This window comes from Salmo salar, chromosome ssa05, assembly GCF_905237065.1.
Source record: "Salmo salar chromosome ssa05, Ssal_v3.1, whole genome shotgun sequence".
NCBI lineage: Eukaryota > Metazoa > Chordata > Actinopteri > Salmoniformes > Salmonidae > Salmo > Salmo salar.
Window position 1 is genome coordinate 6119488 of NC_059446.1, and position 24449 is coordinate 6143936.

The 24449-nt window shown below is 48.6% G+C and overlaps 1 protein-coding gene across 2 annotated transcripts in view; it reads right to left on the reverse strand.

The window, feature by feature from the left end:
• LOC106604157 (mucin-5AC) overlaps positions 1-12977 on the reverse strand; it is a 51674-nt gene extending 38697 nt beyond the window's left edge. For both annotated transcript variants that reach the window (XM_045717828.1, XM_045717826.1), the window contains exon 1: positions 12779-12977. The gene's annotated coding sequence lies outside the window, so the exon portion shown is untranslated. The remainder of the gene's footprint in view (positions 1-12778) is intronic.
• Positions 12978-24449: the final 11472 nt, after the last annotated feature.

The window sequence follows — 24449 nt, forward strand, 5'->3', positions numbered from 1 at the left end:
TTAGTGAATGATTTGTCCCAAATATAATGCTTTTAATTTATTTTTTATTTTTTTAGGTGTAACCTATTCCTTGCAACCCATTATGAAGCTAACTGCAGCTCTTTGTTAAGTGTTGCTGTCATTTCAGTCGCTGTAGTAGGTGACGTGTATAGTGTTGAGTCATCCGCATACATAGACACACTGGCTTTCCTCAAAGCCAGTGGCAGCTGCCCTGAAATCCTAATTCTAACTGGATTATGTTGGAGAGGCTTCCATTAAAGAACACCCTCTGTGTTCTGTTAGACAGCTAACTCTTTATCCACAATATAGCAGGGGGTGTAAAGCCATAACACATGCGTTTTTCAAGCAGCAGAATATGATTGATAATGTCAAAAGCCGCACTGAAGTCTAACGAAACAGCCCCCACAATCATTTTATCATAAATTTCTCTCAGCCAATCATCAGTCATTTGTGTAAGTGCTGTGCTTGTTGTCAATTTGTTTAGAGTAAAATAGCATTGTATCTGGTCAAACACCATTTCTTTCAAAAGTTTACTAAGGGTTAGCAACAGGCTGATTGGTTGACTATTTGAGCCAGTAAATGGGTCTTTACTAAGGTAGTGGAATGACTTTAGCTTCCCTCCAGGCCTGAGGGCACACACTCTCTAATAGGCTTAAATTGAAAATATGGTAAATAGGAGTGGCAATATCTTCCGCTATTATCCTCAGTAACATCCAGGTTGTCAGACCGCGGTGGCTTGTCGTTGTTGATAGACAACAACAACAGAAAATTCACCTCTTCCACACTCACTTTATGGAATTCAAATGTACAATTATTGTCATTGATCAACATATCTACCAAATATTACCCAATGCTTCACGTTCCAATGAAGTGGTCTGCCCAGCGGGCACCTGATGTGTCGGCACTGAGGCCAATATGAGAAGAGGAAGAAGGGTTTTATTGTTTAGACACAATGGCTGCTTAACAAATTGCACCCTATTCCCTATATAGTGCACTACTTGCATTACTTTTGACCAGGGCCCATAGTAGTGCACTACAGTGTACGGGGTGGCATTAGGGACACGTGTAATGACAAGAGCTCTCTTTGATTCCTATTGATGTGTTAAGGAGGGAGGACAGACATACACTCCATGAGCCAAAGAACATCTCATTCCAAAAATCATGAGCATTAATATGGAGTTGGTCCTCCGCCTTTTACTGCTATAACAGCCTCCGCTCCTCTGGGAAGGCTTTCCATTAGATGGTGGAACATTGCTGTGGGGGACTTGCTTCCATTCAGCCGCAAGAGCATTAGTGAGGTCAGGCGACTGATGTTGGGCGATCAGGCCTGGCTCGCAGATGGCTTTCCAATTCATCCCAAAGGTGTTCGATGGGGTTGAGGTCAGGCCTCTGTGAAGGCCAGTCAAATTCTCCCACACCGATCTTGACAAGCCATTTCTGTATGGATCTTGCTTTGTGCACGGGAGCATTGTCATGCTGAAACAGGAAAGGTCCTTCCCCAAACTGTTGCAACAAAGTTGGAAGCACAGAATCATCTAGAATGTCATTGCTGTAGTGTTAAGATTTTCCTTTACTAGAACTAAGGGGCCTAGCCCAAACCATGAAGAACAGCCACAGACCATTATTCCTCCACCACTAAACTTTACAGCTGGCACTATGCATTGGGGGCAGGTCGTTTTCTCCTGGCATCCGCCAAACCCAGATTCGTTCGTTGGACTACCAGATGGTGAAGCGTGATTCATCACTCCAGAGTCCAATGGCGGCGAGTTTTCACCACTCCAGCCGACGCTTGGCATTGCGTATGGAGATCTTAGGATTGTTTGCGGCTCCTCGGCCTTGGAAACCAATTTCATGAAGCTCCCGACGAACACTTCTTGTGCCTGAAGTTGCTTTTCAGATGCAGTTTAGAACTCGGTAGCCCCGTTCTGTGAGCTTGTGTGGCCTACCACTTTGCGGCTGAGCCGTTGTTGCTCCTAGACGTGTTTCCAATTCACGATAACAGCACTTAGAGTTGTAGCAGGGCAGAAATTTGACGATCTGACTTGTTGGAAAGGTGGCATCCTATGACGGTGCCATGTTGAAATTCACTGAGCTATTCAGTGAAGCCATTCTACTGCCATTGTTTGTCTATGGAGATTGCAGGGCTGTGTGCTCGATTGTATACACCTGTCATCAATGGGTGTGGCTGAAATAGCCGAATCCACTCATTTTAAGGGGTGTCCACATACTTTTGAATATATCGTGTATGCTCACGTCAATCTGGTTATCATTGTTTAGATTTTTCAACGTCATTTTGAGGTTGACATGTTTTATTTTATATATGATTGGGTTTGTATTATTCCGTGTACTGCTCACCATCATTCTGACAGATTTCATCACTAGTAAGTTTGAGATTTGGATGTTGACTATAGTTGAGTATATTTCAACACGTTCACATTACAATCTTGGATCTACAAAGTGGCAACCATCTTCCGTTGAGGACATCTGTTGGAAGAATGTCTTAAAATTCAGTTTTGATTCAAATCTTTTAATGTAATCTGTAAATATTTGTTCGCCACAAGACTGTGAACATGTGTTGGAGTTGGAGTCCTTCAGACTGCCATGACATCACTGGGAAAGCACTGAGTTACTAAATCTGGCAGGAAAACATCAGCAGGATGTTGAATTGTCTTAATAGATCATTCAAATCCCGAACTACACGACCCCTTCACAATTTAACCAATTTCAGACAACTTTATAATGCAAAAAAAAAATTTTTTTTAAATAAAACATCTGCAAGATGTCACAATTGTCTTACTATCTATCCAATCCTGGACTACCTCTGTCTGTATTCACAACTACCACTAACAAACGGCCACCCGGACTACTTGCATTGACCCCCCGCCTCTCTTTTTTTTACGCTGCTGCTACTCTCTGTTTATTATCTATGCGTAGTCACTTTATCCCTACCTACAGTACAGTATATGTTACCTCAATTACCTCGACTAACCTGTACCCCCTCACATTGACTCGGTACTGGTACCCCCTGTATATAGCCTCCACATTGACTCTGTACCGGTACCCCCTGTATATAGCCTCCACATTGACTCTGTACCGGTACCCCCTGTATATAGCCTCCACATTGACTCTGTACCGGTACCCCCTGTATATAGCCTCCACATTGACTCTGTACCGGTACCCCCTGTATATAGCCTCCACATTGACTCTGTACCGGTACCCCCTGTATATAGCCGCCACATTGACTCAGTACCTGTCACGTCCTGACCAGTATAGGGGTTATTTGTTCTTGTAGTTTGGTCAGGACGTGGCAGGGGGTATTTGTTTTATGTGGTTCAGGGTGTGTTTGTGTATGTGTTCATGTAGAGGGGGTATTTGGTTTATATGGTTCGGGGTGGTTGTGTATGTAGAGGGGTATTTGATTTATTAGTCCAGGGTTTTGGTTATTGTTCTATTTTAGTTTATTTCTATGTTCAGTCTAGTCGTTTGTATTTCTATGTTTAGCTAATTGGTGTTGGGTCCTTCAGTTGGAGGCAGCTGTCTATCGTTGCCTCTGATTGAAGGTCCTATAAATAGGAATGTGTTTGTCATGGGATTTTGGTGGGAGATTGTTTCTTGTTTAGCTGTTTTGCCTGACGAGACTGTCTAGTTTGTTTGTTCTTGTATACGTTGTTTGTGTTTTCCTTCTTCACTAACAAAAAGAAGATGAGTATATATTTTCCCGCTGCGTTTTGGTCTCTACCCTACGACACCCGTGACAGTACCGGTACCCCCCTGTATATAGCCTCCACATTGACTCTGTACCGGTACCCCCTGTATATAGCCTCCACATTGACTCTGTACCGGTACCCCCTGTATATAGCCTCCACATTGACTCTGTACCGGTACCCCCTGTATATAGCCTCCACATTGACTCTGTACCGGTACCCCCTGTATATAGCCTCCACATTGACTCTGTACCGGTACCCCCTGTATATAGCCTCCACATTGACTCTGTACCGGTACCCCCTGTATATAGTCTCCACATTGACTCTGTACCGGTACCCCCCTGTATATAGTCTCCACATTGACTCTGTACCGTAACACCCTGTATATAGTCTCCGCATTGACTCTGTACCGGTACCCCCTGTATATAGCCTCCACATTGACTCTGTACCGGTACCCCCTGTATATAGCCTCCACATTGACTCTGTACCGGTACCCCCTGTATATAGCCTCCACATTGACTCTGTACCGGTACCCCCTGTATATAGTCTCCACATTGACTCTCTACCGGTACCCCCTGTATATAGCCTCCACGTTGACTCTGTACCGGTACCCCCTGTATATAGTCTCCACATTGACTCTGTACCGTAACACCCTGTATATAGCCTCCACATTGACTCTGTACCGGTAGCCCCTGTATATAGCCTCCACATTGACTCTGTACCGTAACACCCTGTATATAGCCTCCACATTGACTCTGTACTGTAACACCCTGTATATAGCCTCCACATTGACTCTGTACCGTAACACCCTGTATATAGCCTCCACATTGACTCTGTACCGTAACACCCTGTATATAGCTGTAATGGTCGTCGTAGGAAGTGGACCAAGGCGCAGCGGGTTGAGTGCTCATTATAACTTTATTTAGAACACTTATCAAACAAAACAAGAAAACGAATGGACGACAAACAGTAATGCAGGCTACACACAGCTATGCACAAACAACCTCCCACCATTCCCACAACAAAACACACCCCTATACATAGGACCTTCAATCAGAGGCAACGAGGAACAGCTGCCTCCAATTGAAGGCCCAATCCCAATAAACTAAACATATAACTAAACACCCTAGATCTAACATAGAAATACACAACATAGAACCTAACCAAAAACCCCGAACCACATAAAACAAACACCCCCTGCCACGTCCTGACCAAACTATAATAACAAATAACCCCTTTACTGGTCAGGACGTGACAATAGCCTCATTATTTTTTTACTTTAGTTTATTTAGTCAATATTTTTTTAACTCTTATTCATCTTTAAGCTCCATTGTTGGTTAAGGGCTTGTAAGTAAGCATTTCACAGTAAGGTCTACACCTGTTGTAAGGTCTACACCTGTAACAAATAACATTTGATTTGATTTTAACCCTACAGTGAAATCACTGGGAAAGCTTGAGAGCACAGGAGAAAACTACATCAAAACGTCTCAATATAATATCCCTCAAATCCTGAACTGTATAACCTCTATGTTTCTCCTAATTCCTAACTTCATAATCTAGACGATTTCAGCAGAACATAAAAATAACCTTTCAATCCTGAACTGTTTCAATAACCTCTGTTTTGTTCCAACATTCATAATTACCAAATAAATTCCACAAACATCAACATATCTTAATATATCCCTCAAATCCTAAACTGAACAATACAACCCTCGTGTTTGGGCTTTTTTATTCAGAACTACCAGAAAATCCACCAGTGATCTGGTTGTGGATAGTCTTTCATGCAGGAGATTTGGTTCTGGGTACTGGCATTAGGTTTTGGATGTGAGTTATGGTGTAATTGTGGATTTGAAGCTTAGGAATATCTCGCTACCCAACTCTGACCCCATCGCCCCCCATCGCCCCATCACCCCCTGACCCCATCACCCCCCTGACCCCATCACCTCCTGACCCCATCACCTCCTGACCCCATCGCCCCCCATCGCCCCATCACCCCCTGACCCCATCACCCCCCTGACCCCATCACCTCCTGACCCCATCACCTCCTGACCCCATCGCCCCCATCGCCCCCTGACCCCATCACCTCCTGACCCCATCACCCCCTGACCCCATCACTTCCTGACCCCATCACCCCCCTGACCCCATCACCTCCTGACCCATCACCCCCTGACCCATCACCCCTGACCCCATCACCCCCTGACCCATCACCTCCTGACCCCATCACCCCCCTGACCCCATCACCTCCTGACCCCATCACCCCCTGACCCCATCACCCCATCGCCCCATCGCCCCATCGCCCCTGACCACATCACCCCTGACCCCATCACCCCCTGACCCCATCACCCCTGACCCATCACCCCTGACCCCATCACCTCCTGACCCCATCACCCCGTGACCCATCATCCCCTGACCCTATCACCTCCTGACCCCATCACCCCCTGACCCCATCACCTCCTGACCCATCACCCCTGACCCATCACCCCCTGACCCCATCACCTCCTGACCCATCACCTCCTGACCCCATCACCTCCTGACCCCATCACCTCCTGACCCCATCACCTCCTGACCCCATCACCCCGTGACCCCATCACCTCCTGACCCCATCACCTCCTGACCCCATCACCCCGTGACCCCATCACCTCCTGACCCCATCACCTCCTGACCCCATCACCTCCTGACCCATCACCCCTGACCCCATCACCCCTGACCCCATCACCCCCTGACCCATCACCTCCTGACCCCATCACCCCCCTGACCCCATCACCTCCTGACCCCATCACCCCCTGACCCCATCACCCCCTGACCCCATCACCTCCTGACCCATCACCCCTGACCCATCACCCCCTGACCCCATCACCCCCTGACCCATCACCTCCTGACCCCATCACCCCCCTGACCCCATCACCTCCTGACCCCATCACCCCTGACCCCATCACCCCCTGACCCCATCGCCCCATCGCCCCCTGACCACATCACCCCCTGACCCCATCACCCCCTGACCCCATCACCCCCTGACCCATCACCCCCTGACCCCATCACCTCCTGACCCCATCACCCCGTGACCCCATCACCTCCTGACCCCATCACCCCTGACCCCATCACCTCCTGACCCCATCACCCCCTGACCCATCACCCCCTGACCCCATCACCTCCTGACCCATCACCCCTGACCCCATCACCTCCTGACCCCATCACCCCCTGACCCATCACCTCCTGACCCCATCACCCCCTGACCCATCACCCCTGACCCCATCACCTCCTGACCCATCACCTCCTGACCCCATCACCCCCTGACCCATCACCCCCTGACCCCATCACCTCCTGACCCATCACCCCTGACCCCATCACCTCCTGACCCCATCACCCCCTGACCCCATCACCCCTGACCCCATCACCCCTGACCCCATCACCTCCTGACCCCATCACCTCCTGACCCCATCACCTCCTGACCCATCACCTCCTGACCCCATCACCTCCTGACCCCATCACCTCCTGACCCCATCACCCCGTGACCCCATTGCCCCCGGACCCCATCACCGGCAACCCCCTGAAGCCAGTCGGGCGCAACCCAGTTAAATAAAGGTTAAATAAAATACAAAATAAAATTAATAAAGATCTAAGGATATAATTTACAGCGTCTGTCCCTTCAGGCTGCGTGGGAGTGTAATCACATATTTCCTGTATGCCTCCACCCTATGATGAATATACAGTCCTGTTCTACAGTTCCCCTGTCTGTCAGCTTCCCTTACAGTCCTGTTCAACAGTTCACCTGTCTGTCAGCTACAGTTCACCTGTCTGTCAGCTTCCCCTGTTCTACAGTTCACCTGTCTGTCAGCTTCCCCTGTTCTACAGTTCACCTGTCTGTCAGCTTCCCCTTACAGTACTGTCCTGCAGTTCACCTGTCTGTCAGCCTCCCCTGTCCTGCAGTTCACCTGTCTGTCAGCTTCCCCTTACAGTCCTGTCCTACAGGTGACCTGTCCTACGGGGTACCAGTCCTACAGTTCACCTGTCCTACAGATCACCAGTCCTACAGGGCACGTGTCCTACAGGTCACCAGTCCTACAGTTCACATGTCCTACAGGTCACCAGTCCTACAGTGCACCTGTCCTACAGGTCACCAGTCCTACAGACACCTGTCCTACAGGTCACCAGTCCTACAGTTCACCTTCATAGCTTGTTCTCCATCTATTTTTCAAACAGGGAGACAGTTAGTTTTCATTTCCATGACTGATCAGAACTTGCTTTGTCATAGCTGTCTTGTCCCTCTGCAGCAGACATGTGGTGAGCAATATGTTTGGACCATCGAATCACAATAAAATCTCAGTACCGAATCACAATAGATATATAGAATTGTGAGAATCATGAGAATCGCAATACATATCGGAACGGCAGCTAAGTATCGTGATAGTATCATATCTTGAGGTTCCTGGCAATTCCCAGCCTTATTAAATGTCCCATATATCAATTCCCTCTCCTGATTGATATACTGTGTACTGTTCCATACAGTAATTACTGTAATGGGAGATGTGGCATGTCAGCTCAGTATGAGAGTGTTATCCCTCATATATCCCATATCTTAGCTCCACCTAATACTATATGATATTCTGATGAAATATATACTGCCATACACTACTGTCTTCAGTATATATGTATAAACCCCTCCTTGCAGTACCCACTCTATGCAGTACCCACTCTATGCAGTACCCACTCTGTGTAGTACCCACTCTATATAGTACCCACTCTATGCAGTACCCACTCTACGTAGTACCCACTCTATGTAGTGCCCACTCTATGTAGTACCCACTCTATGTAGAACCCACTCTATGTAGTGCCCACTCTATGTAGTACCCACTCTATGTAGTGCCCACTCTATGTAGTACCCACTCTATGTAGTGCCCACTCTATGTAGTGCCCACTCTATGTAGTACCCACTCTATGTAGTACCCACTCTATATAGTACCCACTTTATGTCGTACCCACTCTATGTCGTACCCACTCTATGTAGTGCCCACTCTATGCAGTACCCACTCTATGTAGTACCCACTCTATGCAGTACCCACTCTATGTAGTGCCCACTCTATATAGTGCCCACTCTATGTAATACCCACTCTATGTAGTGCCCACTCTATGTAGAACCCACTCTATATAGTACCCACTCTACGTAGTATCCACTCTATGTACCCACTCTATATAGTACGCACTCTATATAGTACCCACTCAATGGAGTACCCACTCTATGTCGTACCGACTCTATGTACCCACTCTACGTAGTACCCCCTCTATGTAGAACCCACTCTATATAGTACCCACTCTATGTAGAACCCACTCTATGTCGTACCCACTCTATGTAGAACCCACTCTATGTACTACCCACTCTATGTCGTACCCACTCTATGTCGTACCCACTCTATGTAGTACCCACTCTATGCAGTACCCATTCTATGTACTACCCACTCTATGTAGTACCCACTCTATGTAGTACCCACTCTATATAATACCCACTCTATGTAGTACCCACTCTATGCAGTACCCACTCTATGCAGTACCCACTCTATGCAGTACCCACTCTATATAGTACCCACTCTATATAATACCCACTCTATGTAGAACCCACTCTATGTCGTACCCACTCTATGTAGTACCCATTCTATGTAATACCCACTCTATGCAGTACCCACTCTATGCAGTACCCACTCTATGCAGTACCCACTCTATGCAGTACCCACTCTATGCAGTACCCATTCTATGTAATACCCACTCTATGTAATACCCACTCTACGTAGTACCCACTCTATGTAATACCCACTCTATGCAGTACCCATTCTATGTAGTACCCACTCTATGTAGTACCCATTCTATGTAATACCCACTCTATGTAATACCCACTCTACGTAGTACCCACTCTATGCAGTACCCATTCTATGTAATACCCACTCTATGTAATACCCACTCTACGTAGTACCCACTCTATGTAATACCCACTCTATGTAATACCCACTCTACGTAGTACCTATTCTACGCAGTACCCATTCTCCGTAGTACCCACTCTATGTAATATCCACTCTATGTAGTACCCACTCTATGCAGTACCCACTCTATGTAATATCCACTCTATGTAGTACCCACTCTATGCAGTACCCACTCTATGTAATAATAGAATAATGTGAGATGTGAGTTTGAATGTCAGGTGAGTGAGAGAGAGCATTCCTGAGAGGATTTCAACTGTATCCGTTACCTATCCCATAATATTCAGGCTGGTATGGACCATGACTGACATGTTGCCATGACGATCCCCTTTGGGCTGTAGAACCAATAATGTGTTGTTAATCTCAAGGCCTACCAACATATCCATTACAGTACCGTTCAGGCGTAAAGACACACACACACAAACACAAACACACACACACACACTCACACACAGCACAGATAGGGGTTTAGCAGGCTGTCTTCTACTCTCTCCTGTTCAGGCAAAGGACCATTCAACGACCTCCCAAATAATTGTGGGTATTTGCTCCAAAATTGGCATTCCTGGTTCATAATTCATCTTCTGACGAGGAGGAGGAGAAGAGGGGGGAGGAGGGGAGGGAGGGAGGGAGGGAGGGAAGGAGACAGTGATAGCTCCGACCGTGGCATGCCTTGGCTTGTGTTGGAGGTGATGACTGACAATCAAAACAACGTCAGTCACAGACTTCAATGAAATGGTTCTTTCTCTCTCTCTCTTTCTCTCTCTCTCGCTGTCTCTCCGTCTCTTCTCTCCCTCTCTCTCTCTTTCTCTCCCTCACCCCTCTCCCCTCTGTCTGGTTTCATCTCCTGTATCATGTGAGAGTAAATCTTGTAATTAAGTGTGTGATGTGTGCAGCAGGGCCACACTGGGAACTGCAGGTGTACAAGATAAATAGAATACCTACAATAGGTGTGTAAAACCAACATGGCATGCCAAGAGCTTCTTCCATCCAAAAAAACTCTTAGAAGCTTGAATAAAACACTTAAAAGTTAAAAGCTTCAGAGAACAGAGGTGAACTGAAATATGCAGTTTCATTTTGCCAGAAAACTGTGTGTGTGTGTGTGTGTGTGTGTGTGTGTGTGTGTGTGTGTGTGTGTGTGTGTGTGTGTGTGTGTGTGTGTGTGTGTGTGTGTGTGTGTGTGTGTGGATGGTCAGCGCTCTGAAACAACAACACAAAGTCACTATGTTTTCTTCAAACAAAAACACTCCTTTAGCTGGTTATTAAAAGTTATGTAAAAGTACACTACATTCCCAAGACGTCTAGTGGTTAGAGCGTTGGGCCAGTAACCAAAAGGTTGCTGGATCGAATCCCAGAGCTGACAAGGTAAAAAAAAATCTGTCATTCTGCTCCCTGAGCAAGACAGTTAACCCACTGTTCCCCGGGCACCGAAGACATGGTCGATGAAGGCATCCCCCAGCACCTCTCTGATTCAGAGGGGTTGGGTTAAATGCAGAAGACACATTTCAATTGAATACATTCAGTTGTATAACTGACTAGGTATCCCCCACTTTCCCCTTTCCCTGTCAATACAGTTTACTGAATAAATTAGTTGTGTTATGTCGACTCATGTGTCGAATTCACGCAACGTCATGAATAAGTTACGTCTCTAATAAATAATTTATATAGTAACATGTGGCAAAACAAAGGACTGTTATTTCCTCTCATAAACCATTATACTGGTCCTCACCTGCTGTATCATAGGAAGGTAAGACAATACAGTCTCCAGCTAGCTAACCCTTCATCTGATACATCATCTAACGTTACACTATACCACTGCTCTAAGTCCCTAACCAGGGCTGGTCACGTCAAAGTTCCACACAGTCACAGTCAATACAATACACCGTTTCTCTAAGTCCCTAACCAGGGCTGGTCACATCAAGGCTCCACAAAGTCACAGTCAATACACCGCTGCTCTAAGTCCCTAACCAGGGCTGGTCACATCAAGGCTCCACACAGTCACAGTCAATACACCGCTGCTCTAAGTCCCTAACCAGGGCTGGTCACATCAAGGCTCCACAAAGTCACAGTCAATACACCGCTGCTCTAAGTCCCTAACCAGGGCTGGTCACATCAAGGCTCCACACAGTCACAGTCAATACACCGCTGCTCTAAGTCCCTAACCAGGGCTGGTCACATCAAGGCTCCACACAGTCACATTCAATATACCGCTGCTCTAAGTCCCTAACCAGGGCTGGCCACATCAAAGCTCCACACAGTCACAGTCACAGTCAATACAATACCCCGCTGCTCTGAGTCCCTAACCAGGGCTGGTCACATCAAGGCTCCACACAGTCACAGTCAATACACCGCTGCTCTAAGTCCCTAACCAGGGCTGGTCACATCAAGGCTCCACACAGTCACAGTCAAGACAATAGGCTATCAGTGACAGCTCTAGCTGATCACAGTGCTAATGTAACCACCAGCTAACCAGACTACAGTCTGCACAAAGGGAAAGTGCTAATGTAACCACCAGCTAACCAGACTCCGGTCTGCACAAAGGGAAAGTGCTAATGTAACCACCAGCTAACCAGACTCCGGTCTGCACAAAGGGAAAGTGCTAATGTAACCACCAGCTAACCAGACTCTGGTCTGCACAAAGGGAAAGTGCTAATGTAACCACCAGCTAACCAGACTCTGGTCTGCACAAAGGGAAAGTGCTAATGTAACCACCAGCTAACCAGACTCTGGTCTGCACAAAGGGAAAGTGCTAATGTAACCACCAGCTAACCAGACTGGTCTGCACAAAGGGAAAGTGACAAAACAGCAACCGACAGCTGTTTGTCATCAGTTAGTTCAAAAGTTGACATTTCAAAGATCATGTTTCCCCCCATTTTTTTTTAACCTTGTAGTCCCATGCACTCTGTCCACCCCCCCCCCCCCCTCAGAGAGATAGTCTAACAACTGACAGATCAACATAATTGACTATAAGTAAAACTCAAAGTACAAGTCCACATGCAGCAAAACGTCACTGTGCCAAAAAGTCTAATCTAGGCGTTACAAACTGATTGTAGAACATTCCTGTATAACAGATAGCAGCTGTACAGTAGTTGTATGGTAGTTACAGCTCACCTGTACTCCGCTGGGTCTGTGTGTGCGAGGCTCACGGTTAGTTTGTACTGCCCCTTTCAGCTCCTCAGAGTTCCCCCTTCTTCCTCTCTCTGGGACGGACTCTCTCTCTCTCTCTCTCTCTCTCTCTCTCTCTCTCTCTCTCTCTCTCTCTCTCTCTCTTCTCTCTCTCCCTCTCACTCTCTCTCCCTCACACTCTCTCTCTCTCGCTCTCTCTTTCTCTCTGAGCAGCACTCTCTCCCTCTCTCTCTCTCTCTCTCGCTCTCTTTCTCTCTGAGTAGGACTCTCTCTCTTTGAGCAGGAGTCTCTCTTCTCTTCTCTTCTCTCTCTCTCTCTCCTCCCGCTCCCTCGATTGAATCAGACAGAGAGGAAAGAGAGGGGGGAGAGGAGGGGCGAGTACTTGGAGCACAGTAGGCTCTTTGTCTGACCTCCTGTTCATATGGTTTCCTTCAAGCTTGCATACTGAACACATTATGCCATCATATATTTTCATATTCAACAACAGGGATGTATAGGGGGAGATCTAAGAGGAAGCCCCCTCTCCTCTCTCCATCCCCGCACGTTTTCTCTTTCAACTCCTCTCTCCATCCCCCATTTTCTCTTTTTCAACCCCGTTTTTCCCTCCAAAAAGCTCAAAGACAAGAATCTGCCGAAGAAAGAATGAAATATATAAACGCAAGGAAATGTAACACTGAAGTGGTACGAAAGACCAAGCCTTAAGAGCCAGTTGTTTACATGGTTCTCTTACTGAGAACTCACTGTCGAGGACAGAGGAATATTTCCTCTAGAGATTTAGATCAGGAGACAGACATAGTCCACAGGACAGAAGGACCTTACAGATTTAGATTTAGCAGGTATGGGACTGGGGAGAAAGACAATCATAATTACTCATGGCCTGGGTCTGAAATGGTACCCGGTAGTGCACTACTATTGACCGGGGCCTTTTGTAGGGAAATGGGTGTCATTTGGGACGCAGGCATGGTCAGTAAAACACGAGTAGGTTTAGCTGAATGTTGAGAAGAGGACAGTAATTCATAGTTAGTTATACATGAGAAGGTTTAGCTGAAGGTTGAGAGGACAGTAAATCAGACTGGTCTCTTCTGATCTTTAGTTAGTCTCCCCAGTGCATCGACCAGCACAACCAGGGTTACCTCAACCCGTCCCGTCCGGAGCCAGTCCCAGTGGGATACGTCTCTCCCTTCCCAGGGAGTATGATGGGACGCCAGCACATTGCCAGGGATTCCTGTTACAACTGGACCTATACCTGGCCACTGTGCACCCAGCTCCCTTGGGAAGGGAGAGAGTGTCTGTCCTCGTCTCATGCCTCTCGGGGAGAGCTCTGGAGTGGGCAAACGTTGTGTGGGGAGAAGGAGACGCGGCGTTGGACCACTTCGAGGAGTTCACCCATCTTCGACCATCCAGCCGGGGGGAACCATCCAGCCGGGGGAACGGCTCTTCCATTTGAGGCAGGGGACAAGGAGCGCCCAGGAGTTCGCCCTAGAATTCAAGACCTTGGCCACCAGAGCAGGCTGGAACGATAGGGCCCTCATCGACCACTATCGGTGCAGCCTGCGCGAGGACGTCCGACGTGAGCTGGCCTGCAGGGATGCCACCATCTCCTTTGACCAACTGGTGGATTTGTCCATCCGGTTGGATAACCTGCTGGTCACCCGAGGACGTCCAGAGGGGGCTCTGTCGGTGCCATCTTCCAGCACTCCCACTCCGGTGCCCATGGAGTTGGGAGGGGCTGCTCGTAGGGAGACTGGAGGATGAACCATCACGTGCACATCTGTGGCCGCAGAGGGCACACTGCCGGTCGGTGCCGGGTCGGTCCCTCTGGGAGTCGAGGCAGCAGGCAGGGCACTCTGGCATCACCCCAGGTGAGTCTACACCACTCTCATCCAGAGTCCTCTGTTGACCACCTGTTTGTACCTGTTTGTTTCCCTGAGTTCTCCATGCATTCCCAGCATAAGGCGCCCGTCGATTCAGGCGCAGCTGGGAATTTTATCGACAGAGCGTTAGCCCTTAGTTTAGGGATCCCCATTATTCCTGTGGATAGACCTTTCCCGGTTCACGCTCTGGATAGTCGACCATTAGGGTTTGGGCTAATCAGGGAAGCCACCATCTCCCTGGCCATGGAGACGCAGGGGGGTCATGAGGAGAAAATCAGTCTCTTCCTCATTGACTATCCTGCGTTTCCCGTGGTACTAGGCCTTCCCAGGTTAGCTCTTCATAACCCCACTATTTCCTGGCAACAGAGGGCTCTCACAGGGTGGTCGCGAGAGTGCTCGGGGAGGTGTGTAGGGGTTTCCGTTGGTGCTACCACAGTGGAAAGTCCAGACTAGGTGCGCATCCCCCCAGAATATCTCGATCAGCCTTACCTCAGGTTTTCACCCCGAGAGTAACGGGCAGGTAGAGAGAGTCAACCAGGATGTGGGCAGGTTTCTGCGGTTTCTGTTCGTTCCCTGGGCCGAGACGGCACAGAACTCGCTTCGCCACTCCTCCACTAACCTCTCCCCCTTTCAGTGCGTATTGGGGTACCAGCCGGTTCTGGCGCCGTGGCATCAGGGTCAGACCGAGGCTCCTGCGGTGGACAACTGATTCAGGCGCACGGAGGAGACATGGGAGGCCGCCCATGTTCACCTCCAGCAGGCCGCGCTGTGGCAAAAGACCAGCACAGACCGTCACCGCAGTGAGGCCCCGGTGTTCGCACCGGGGGACCGGGTCTGGCTCTTGACCCGAAACCTGCCCCTCCGCCTGCCCTGCCGGAAACTGGGTCCGTGGTTTGTGGGGCCATTCAAAGTCCTGAGGAGGGTGAACGAGGTGTGTTACAGATTACAGCTTCCCTCTGATTACCGTAGTAACCCCTCGTTCCATGTGTCTCTCCTCAGGCCGGTGGTGGCTGGTCCGCTCCAGGAATCTGAGGTGCGGGAGGTCCCTTCGCCCCCTCTGGACATCGAGGGGGCCCCGGCGTACTCCGTTCGTCCCATCCTGGATTCGAGGCGTTGGGCAGGGGGCCTTCAGTACCTCGTGGAGTGGGAGGGGTACGGTCTGGAGGAGAGGTGCTGGGTCCCGGTTGCGGACGTTTTGGACCCCAAACTGCTGCGGGAGTTTCACCGTCGCAGGCCGGATCGCCCTGCGCCTCGCCCTCCGGGTCGTCCCCGAGGTCGGTGGAGCCGCGGGTCAAGGGGGGGCACTGTCACGACTTCCGCCGAAGTCGGCTCCTCTCCTTGTTCGGGCGGCGTTCAGCGATCAACGTCACCGGCTTTCTAGCCATCGCTGCTCCACTCTTCATATATCCATTTGTTTTGTCTTGTTCCATACACACCTGGTTTTCATTCCATAATCAACTGCATGTATTTAGTCCTCTGTTTCCCCTCCATGTCTTTGTGTGTAATTGTTTATTGTTACGTGGATATTTGTTCAGGCGCTATACTTTTGTTATGTTCTGTGTTTTGGGCACATTTATGTTTTTATGTGCTGTCATTTTTGGACCGGAATTAAAGTATGACTGTTTACTACACTCTGATTTCCTGCACCTGACTTCGCCTCCGTACACACCCCTAACAGTCAGCTCTCTCTCTCTGTGTCCTAGCCTGGTTGCAGATCTTAGTGCTCTCTTGCTAACTTCTATGGTCAAAGGTCTGTGACCAAGCTATAGCTCACTGTCACAGAACTAAGATTTACACAGAGATGAAACCACTTAAAAGTGCCACAGAGAACATTAGCAATCAACTTGTGATGTATTGTGGAGTATCCCACTGCTAAATTGTGGTATAGGCAAATTTATAGGACATTCAAAGATGTCAGCATTATTTACAAACGACACAAACATATCCTGACCCTTAGACGTGTGGTCTTCCTTTACCCTGTGTTGCTTTGCACCAGGCTGTGAAATATGACAGCCTCTTAGAAATACTGTGAAACCAAGGCCTTACACACAGACTACTGTGGGCAGCATTGGACAGTGGGCTTGGTCTCTTTTGGGGCCAAGGTGTGAGAGTACAATGGGCGTAACTTTGAACCATGCTCACACGATGAATAACATTACTTCACTCCTGAATACTTGGGTTAGCTTCCCAAGCTAATGTCTAGGATTTAGCTCAGCGGGCCAACACAGTCTTGTGGTGCACAAGAGACTGAGGTTAGAACCTAGTCATTCACATAACAGTAGACTTAGGAAAGTAGGGAAGTCATTTGGCAGAAATACTCTGGAAAAAGGGCTCCAAAAGGTTTCTTCAGCTGTCCCGATAGAAGAACCCTTTTTGGTTCCAGGTAGAACCTTTTTTTTAGTTACAAGTAGAACCCCTTTGGGTTCCATGTAGAACCCTTTGTGGAAAGGGTTCTACATGGAACCGAAAAGGGTTGCACCTTGAAAGCAAAAGGGTTTTGACCTTGAACCAAAATGAGTTCTTCAAAGCTTCCTCGTATGGGGACAGCCGAAGAACCCTTTTAGGTTCCAGATACAGCAGCACCTTGTACATTTACCCAGGATTCCATGGGCTGTAGTAAAATCTTAATGGACAGTTCAACATTCACTTGGTTGGGGGGGTACTCGTCCAACTCAAGATGTCAACATCAGAAAATGCACCCCCTCCCCCCCCCCCACCCCCAAACGTAAAAAAATATTTTCACGTCTCTTTCCATTAGTCGAATGGCTGTTACACAGTTTGGATGCTGGAATTATATGACAGTGGGGTGGATGAACATGTGCAGAGAGCCTACAGACTTTTGAAGTAGCTTTATAAAATATCAGATTAAAACATGGCGACTAGTTGTGTTTATTCCACACATAAAAGGTAATACGTAATTTTTTTTAAGTGACAAATATTTCGACTATATTGAAGCAATACGTTCTAGGAATAGCTGCTCGGATCGGGAAAAGGAGGCAGAACGTATGTTAAGCTTTCCTGAATAACTGGGCCTGCTGGGAACAGAGGCCTATGTGGCCGCAGGATGAATTGGGAGAACGATGATCTGTAACAGACAACACATCAGGCCTGCTACTGTGTCTTTCTAGAATCTGACCAGAGTGGAATGAATCAAACATTCAACATTCTTTTGCATTCATTATTATTCAAATGACGTTTTTCACTGCAGTTTACAGCCTAGACAGGAATTGTACTCAATTGTACTCAATTAAAATCTGTCGTTCTGCCCCTGACCAAGTCAGTTAACCCAATGTTCCTAGGCCGTCATTGTAAATAAGAATTTCTTCTTAACTGACTTGCCTAGTTAAATAAAGGTTAAATACATAAAAAATTGTTTTAAATAAAATAAATTGTACTCACTTGAAAACAATAATGCAAGTAATTATTAATTGAATTGTGGTGTTGTAGGCTAGTATAGGTAGGATCATGTTATTGTCCCTAAACCAGATCAATAGGGGAGCTTTCTGAGCTGCGTGTCTTCACTGTTCTTTAATGCGCAATGACACACCTGGCCTCTCCGCTGCACCTGGCCTCTCCGCTGCCCCTGGCCTCTCCGCTGCACCTGGCCTCTCCGCTGCACCTGGCCTTTCCGCTGCACCTGGCCTCTCCGCTGCACCTGGCCTCTCCGCTGCACCTGCCCTCTCCGCTGCACCTGCCCTCTCCGCTGCACCTGGCCTCTCCGCTGCACCTGGCCTCTCCGCTACACCTGGCCTCTCCGCTGCCAATCAGCTATTTATATTGAAACAGATTTGAAAGATTTTATGTGTGGTATGATTACTGTTTTCAAACAGCACTTTTTAAAAGCCAAATGAAATTAGAGCATACCTCCCTTCCTCCCTCTCCCCACCCACCCAACTCCCTCCCTTCCTCCCTCTCCCCACCCAACTCCCTCCCTTCCTCCCTCTCCCCACCCACCCAACTCCCTCCCTTCCTCCCTCTCCCCACCCAACTCCCTCCATACCTCCCTCCCTGCCTCTCTCCACCCAACTCCCTCCATACCTCCCTCCCTGCCTCTCCCACCCAACTCCCTTCATATCTCCCTTCCTCCCTCTCCCCACCCAACTCCCTCCATACCTCCCTCCCTGCCTCTCTCCACCCAACTCCCTCCATACCTCCCTCCCTGCCTCTCCCACCCAACTCCCTTCATATCTCCCTTCCTCCCTCTCCCCACCCAACTCCCTCCATACCTCCCTTCCTCCCTCTCCTCACCCAACTCCCTCCATACCTCCCTTCCTCCCTCTCCCCACCCAACTCCCTCCATTCCTCCCTCCCTGCCTCTTCCCACCCAACTCCCTCCATACCTCCCTTCCTCCCTCTCCCCACCCAACTCCCTCTATACCTCCCTTCCTCCCTCTCCCCACCCAACTCCCTCCATACCTCCCTTCCTCCCTCTCCTCACCCAACTCCCTCCATACCTCCCTTCCTCCCTCTCCCCACCCAACTCCCTCCATTCCTCCCTCCCTGCATCTCCCCACCCAACTCCCTCCATACCTCCCTCCCTCCATCTCCCCACCTAACTCCCTCCCAACTCCCTCCCTCCATACCTCCCTCCCTCCATCTCCCCACCTAACTCCCCTCCCAACTCCCCACCCAACTCCCTCCATACCTCCCTCCCTCCCTCTCTCCGCCCAACTCCCTCCATACCTCCCTTCCTCCCTCTCCCCACCCAACTCCCTCCATACCTCCCTCCCTCCATCTCCCCACCTAACTCCCTCCCAACTCCCTCCATACCTCCCTCCCTCCATCTCCCCACCTAACTCCCTCCCAACTCCCTCCATACCTCCCTCCCTCCCTCTCCCCACCCAACTCCCTCCATTCCTCCCTCCCTGCCTCTCCCCACCCAACTCCCTCCATTCCTCCCTCCCTGCCTCTCCCCGCCCAACTCCTCCATACCTCCCTTCCTCCCTCTCCCCACCCAACTCCCTCCATACCTCCCTCCCTCCCTCCATCTCCCCACCTAACTCCCTCCCAACTCCCTCCATACCTCCCTCCCTCCCTCTCTCCGCCCAACTCCCTCCATACCTCCCTTCCTCCCTCTCCCCACCCAACTCCCTCCATACCTCCCTCCCTCCATCTCCCCACCTAACTCCCTCCCAACTCCCTCCATACCTCCCTTCCTCCCTCTCCCCACCCAACTCCCTCCATACCTCCCTCCCTCCCTCTCCCCGCCCAACTCCCTCCATACCTCCCTTCCTCCCTCTCCCCACCCCACCCAACTCCCTCCATACCTCCCTCCCTCCATCTCCCCACCTAACTCCCTCCCAACTCCCTCCATACCGCCCTCCCTCCATCTCCCCACCTAACTCCCTCCCAACTTCCTCCATACCTCCCTCTCTCTCCCAACCATTCCTCTTTTCCTCCCTCCCATATTACACTCACGCACTCTCTGACCCACTTCTTCACCTCTGTCTCACCTTTCCCTAATATTTAATCTCACCTCCCTTCTGCCATCCTTATCATCCCCAAGTAAATATTTCCCCCTATTTCCTATCTCCCTCCCTCCATCTCTCTAACACTGGATTTCTCTCTCTCTCTCTCTCTCTCTCTCTCTCTCTCTCTCTCTCTCTCTCTCTCTCTCTCTTTCTCTCTTCACTCTCTCCTCACTGCTGGTGTTCCTCTCATAGGGGCAGCTGTGTGTGTGGGAGAGATAATGAAAGAGTGAGGGAGCGAGTTGAGGGGAAATGCAAGAACACATTCCATCAGAAGAAAGAGGGGGCTTTTGCTGCAGAGAGAGAGAGAGAGAGCGAGAGAGACAGAGACAGAGACAGAGAGAGAGAGAGAGAGAGAGAGAGAGAGAGACAGAGAGAGAGAGAGAGAGAGAGACAGAGACAGAGAGAGACAGAGAGAGGGAGAGAGAAAGAGAGAGAGAGATAGAGAAGGAGAGAGAGAGAAAGAGAGGGGGAGAGAGAGGGAGAGAGAGAGAGAGAGAAAAAAAGAGAGTGTGTGAGAGAGAGACGAGGAATTTCCTAACTAACTGATCTGGTTTTCATTCCCTCACCAGTCAGCTAGATCATTCCCTCCACCATGCAGAGGAGAGACTGTGTCCCAAATGGCACCCTATTGCCTATATAGTGCAAAAATTCTTTAAGAAGTTAAGATTTTTTTTTAAATAAGTGTTAAGTAAAAAATTGAAAAAAATACAAGTAACAAATAATTAAACAGCAGCAGTAAAATAACAATAGCGAGGCTATATACAGGGGGTACCGGTACAGAGTCAATTTGCGGGGGCACCGGTTATTTGAGGTAATTGAGGTAATATGTACGTGTAGGTAGAATTAAAGTGACTATGCATAGATAATAACAGAGAGTAGCAGCAGCCTAAAAGAGGGGTCTGGGTAGCCCTTTGATTAGCTATTCAGGAGTCTTATGGCTTGGGGGTAGAAGCTGTTAAGAAGCCTTTTGGTCTTAGACTTGGTGCTCCGGTATCGCTTGCCGTGCGGTAGCAGACAGAACAGGCTATGACTGGGGTGGCTGGAGTCTTTGACAATTTTTAGGGCCTTCCTCTGACACCGCTTGGTATAGAGGTACTGGATGGCAGGAAGCTTGACCCCAGTGATGTACTGGGCCGTTCGCACCACCCTCTGTAGTGCCTTGCGGTCAGAGGCTGAGAGGTTGCCTTACCAGGCAGTGATGCAACCTGTCAGGATGCTCTCGATGGTGCAGCTGTAGAACCTTTTGAGGATCTGAGGACCCATGGCAAATCTTTTCAGGCTCCTGAGGGGGAAAAGGTTTTGTCGTGCCCTCTTCACGACTGTTTTGGTGTGTTTGGACCATTCTAGTTTGTTGGTGATGTGGACACCAAGGAACTTGAAGCTCTCAACCTTTTCCACAACAGCCTCGTTGATGAGAACGGGGGCGTGCTCTGTCCTCCTTTTCCTGTAGCCCACAATCATCTCCTTTGTCTTGGTCACGTTGAGGGAGAGGTTGTTGTCCTGGCACCACATGGCCAGGTCTCTGACCTCCTCCCTATAGGCTGTCTCATCGTTGATCAGGCCTACCACTGTTGTGTCATCGGCAAACTTAATGATGGTGTTGGAGCTGTGCCTGGCCATGCAGTCATGAGTGAACAGGGAGTACAGGAGGGGACTGAGCACGCACCCCTGAGGGGCCCCTGTGTTGAGGATCAGCATGGAGGATATGTTGTTCCCTAGCCTTACCACCTGGGGGCGGCCCGTCAGGAAGTCCAGGATCCAGTTGCAGAGGGAGGTGTTTAGTCCAAGGGTTCTTAGCTTAGTGATGAGCTTTGAGGGCACTATGGTGTTGAACGCTGAGCTGTAGTCAATGAATAGCATTCTCACATAGGTGTTCCTTTTGTCCAGGTGTGAAAGTGCAGTGTGGAGGGCAATATAGATTGCATCATCTGTGGATCTGTTGGGGCAGTATGCAAATTGGAGTGGGTCTAGGGTTTCTGGGATAATGATGTTGATGTGACCCAAACCCAGCCTTTCAAAGTACTTCATGGCTACAGACGTGAGTGCTACATTTAAGCAGGTTACCTTAGTGTTCTTGGCCACAGTGACTATGGTGGTCTGCTTGAAACATGTTGGTATTACAGACTCAGTCAGGGACAGGTTGAAAATGTCAGTGAAGACACTTGCCAGTTGGTCAGCACATGCTGGGAGTACCATTCCTGGTTATCCGTCTGGCCCTGCGGCCTTGTGAATGTTGTTCTGTTTAAAGGTCTTACTCACATCGGCTATGGCGCATGTGATCACACAGTCGTCCGTAACGGCTGATGCTCTCATGCATGTTTCAGTGTTATTTGCCTCGAAGCGAGCATAGTAGTAATTTAGCTTGTCTGGTAGGTTCGTGTCACTGGGAAACTGGTGGCTGTGCTTCCCTTTATAGACTGTAATAGTTTGCAAACCTGCCACATCCGAAAAACATCCACATCTGATGAGCGTCGGAGCCGGTGTAGTACGATTCAATCTTAGTCCTGTATTGATGATTTGCCTGTTTGATGGTTCGTCGGAGGGCATAGCAGGATTTCTTATTGGCTTCCGGTTTTGAGTCCCACTCCTTGAAAACGGCAGCTCTACCCTTTAGCTCAGTGCGGATGTTGCTTGTATCCATGGCTTCTGCTTGGGGTATGTACGTATGGTCACTGTGGGGACGACGTCATCGATGTACTTATTGATAAAGCCAGTGACTGATGTGGTGTACTCCTCAATGCCATCAGAATAATCCTGGAACATAATTCCAGTCTGTGCTAGCAATACAGTCCTGTACCTTAGCATTTGCTTCATCTGACCACCTTCTTCTTGACCGAGTTACTGGTGCTTCCTGCTTTAGTTTTTGCTTGTAAGCCGGTATCAAGATGATATAATTATGGTCAGATTTGCCAGACTGAGGGTGAGGGAGAGCTTTGTACACGTCTCTGTGTTTGGAGTAAAGGTGGTCTGGAGTTGTTTTCCCTCTGGTTGCACATTTAACATGCTGATAGAAATTAGGTAAAACTGATTTGAGTTTCCCTGCATTAAAGTCCCCGGCCGCTAGGAGCGCTGCCTCTGGATGAGCGTTTTCCTGTTTGTTTATAGCGGTATACAGCGCATTGAGTGCGGTCTTAGTGCCTGCATCGGTCTGCGGTGGTATATAGACAGCTACGAACAAAATAGACTCTTTTGGTAAATAGTGCGGTCTACAGAGATACTCTACCTCAGGTGAGAAAAACCTTGAGACTTCCTTAGATTTCGTGCTCCAGCTGTTGTTTACAAATATGCATAGGCCGCCTCCCCTTGTCTTACCAGAGGCTGCTGTTCTATCCTGCTGAAAAAAGCTTAAAACCCACCAGCTGTAAGTTAATCATGTCGTCGTTCAGCCACGACTCGGAGAAACATAAGATATTACAGTTTTTAAATGTCCCGTTGGTAGGATATACGTGATCGTAGTTCATCTATTTTATTATGAATTGATTGTACGTTGGCTAATAGGACCGATGGTAAAGGTAGATTACCCTGTCGGTGACGGATCCTTACAAGGCACCCGGGCCGTCGTCCACGATACCTCCATCTTTTCCTCCTGCAAATGACGTGTGTCTGGAGTAAATCCTTCCCTCCGACTCATTGAAGAACAAGTATTCCTCCAGTTCGGGGTGAGTAATCGCTGTCCTGATATCAAGAAACTATTTTCGGTCATAAGACACAGTGGCAGAAACATTATGTACAAAATAAGTTAGAAATAGCGCGAAAAAAAAACATGCACAATAGTACAATTGGTTACGGGATCGTAAAATCTCCTTCGGCGCCATTGAGAATAAGTCAGCCCACTGACACCCTCAGATCAACACTCAAATCAACACGAAGAGTTATCTATCCAAAATGGAGATGTATGGATGAACCTCTTCTCCAATATTTTTGGCTCTATAACAAAGAACAAACAGCAAAAACAAAAATATACATGATTAAATACAAATCTTAGAATCAACTATTAAAAACCAGAACCCACTGGATTCTCCAATTACCTTGAATGAACTACAGGACTAAATACAAACCCTCCAACCCAAAAAGGCCTGTGGTGTTGATGGTATCCTCAATGAAATTATAAAATATACAGACAACAAATTTCAATTGGCTATTCTTAAACTCTTTAACATCATCCTCAGCTCTGGCATCTTCACCAATATTTGGAACCAAGGACTGATCACCGCAATCCACAAAAGCGGAGACAAATTTGACCCTAATAACTACCGTGGGATATGTGTCAACAGCAACCTTGGGAAAATCCTCTGCATTATCATTAACAGT